Genomic DNA, 2,274 nt, shown 5'->3' on the forward strand with positions numbered 1-2,274 from the left:
CGTGGATCAGCCTGGTTCGGGGGTTGTCTCATGGTCAAGGAAGTCCCCAACAAAAGCCTCTGGCAGTTTTATGGACCATGGATTTGGGAGGAGAAAGAGGGGTAAAGCTTGTGAAAGTGCTGGGTACTGAGTTGGAGTAGTTTAAAGTGTCTTCAAGGTGTTCTCCTCCTCCCCTACATAAGGAGGTCTTAGCAGAGGTGTTTGGGAAGATCTGCCCAAGGCTAGGAATGCAGCTAGGAATGCAAAAAAACACCATGACCTTGACCAGCCAGAGAGGCTTGAGTCCTTGACTACAACTCTCTTCAGAAACTGCAATGCGTAGCTATACACCAAATTCGATGTGAGGAGGGAAAGCTTTCCCATATGAGGCCTGCCTGGTAAAGCCTTTGTAATTGCCTCTGCTCAGATATGAAAAATCACGCACAGATTTTTACTCAAGAGTTGAACTTCTAGTACTAGATACCAGTACAAGTATACTAATTACAATATGTTTTGGGAAACTCTTCTCCTATTACCTACATTGTCTTTTCACCTTCTTGATGGTTTGGGAAGTTTATATTGATCTATCTTTAAGCTCACTGATTTTTTTCCTTAACCGTGTTCAGTCTATGGATGAGCCCATCAAAGGCATTCTGCGTTTTTGTTACTGTGTTTTTGATTTCTAGCATTTCCTCTTGATTCTTTCTTAGAGTCTCCATCTCTCTGCTTACATTACTCATTTGTTTTCACATCCTGTCCACTTTTTCCATTAGTGCCTTTAGCGTATTAATCATAGTTACTTTACATTTCCAGTATAATTCCAACATCTCTGCCATAGCTGAGCTTAGTTCTGATACTTGCTTTGATCCTTCTGTCTTTTCTTGCCTTGTAGGCTGCCTTGTTATTTTTGTTGAAAGCCTGACATTACGTGTTGGAGAATAGGAAGTGAGCTAAATAGGCCTTTAGTATGAAGTTTGTGTTAATCTGGGTAGGAGTAGGTTGTGTTTAATGTTTACTGTAGCTGTAGGTGCCAGAGTCTCCCAGATGAATTTAGTGTCCTTGTTTTTGTTTCCCCTGTTGACTTTGTACTTTCCTAAATATTACTCCCCAGAGGGAATCTGTGTCTTGGAAAACTAGCAGCTGCAATCCACTGTTATTCTACTGGAGGCCTGTTGGTGTGGTGGTAATGTGGGGTGGGGGAGAAGAACCGTTTTGTAATCATATGATTAAATCGCCTTCTTTTAGTAGGTCTACGTCCCTGTGCTCTGACCTTCACAATTTTTTTTAGGAAACATTTTCAATTTTTATTCTCAGGATTATTAATCAAAATTGCAGAAGCTTATTTACAGAGCCACAGATCAATAACAAAACAGGAGGGAAATGAAACTTACAAGACATATCTTGAAAAATTCCAAAGGAATACACACTAGCTAAAAATCTACAGTTAAATTGTGGCTGCACAACTGGCTATAGTCAATCCTGTATTTAATCAATAAGTTCTTCTTTATTTCATAGGCTTTCTCTTTTCTAACTTGTCACGATTTGGCTTTACATTCGAGAATTTTTTTTTTTTTCTTCCAGTTTTAGCCTAGTGATAACCACCTTGCTCAGATGAATGTCCACGTGGACAATTGTACTGTTAGCCTTCTCGCACCCACTTGATGTAGATGATATATTTCTTTCTGTGCACCTGCACTGCGTTGCCAATTTGCTGACCTATGTAGTGTTCCTGGGCCACCTGGAGCTCGTCGTCCTTGCAAAGGCGGATAGACCAGACATTGTACTTCTGCCGCATCTCCTCTGAGAGCCAGGCAGACATGGGCCAGGGGGCACTGAAGTGGTGTTTGCTGCAGTCCTAGGTCACAAAGGGATTGAACTTCATGATGACTGTCTACTTCGCACCGGCTGGGCTCAGAAGTGTGTGCCTTCACACGTATGTGTTAGATCTCCTCACCTCCATTGGTGAATCATGAAATCTAGAGGGTGACGCAAGTGAGAGAAGTGCCCTTATTGCAGGTATGACAGGTTCTGATGAAGTTTTATTTTTCCCTGGAGAATAGCCCTTTGTTATGGAGAAGGCTTTAGGCATATTTCACAATTGTTACTCTTCCTCCTTTCCTGCCAGAGCCAGGAGGGGCTCTTTCTCAGAATTTCACCATGAGGACCTAGTGGGTTTCCTCGAGGTAAAGCCCAGGGAAGTGTGAGGCCCCATAAGGCTCCGGCCACCAGAAGTTTCTCTCCCATAGGTTGGTCCAATCCAGTCTCCAGCAGTTTATCAAAATTACCATTTAAGTG

The 2,274-nt window shown here is 42.4% G+C and overlaps 1 pseudogene; it reads right to left on the bottom strand.

Annotated features, from left to right (window-relative positions):
* Positions 1–1,409: 1,409 nt before the first annotated feature.
* Positions 1,410–1,861, bottom strand: LOC133097396 (ribosomal protein uL24-like; annotated as a pseudogene).
* Between the last annotated feature and the right edge of the window lie 413 nt (positions 1,862–2,274).

The sequence above is a fragment of the Eubalaena glacialis genome, chromosome 9, assembly GCF_028564815.1.
Source record: "Eubalaena glacialis isolate mEubGla1 chromosome 9, mEubGla1.1.hap2.+ XY, whole genome shotgun sequence".
In the NCBI taxonomy this organism is placed as follows: domain Eukaryota; kingdom Metazoa; phylum Chordata; class Mammalia; order Artiodactyla; family Balaenidae; genus Eubalaena; species Eubalaena glacialis.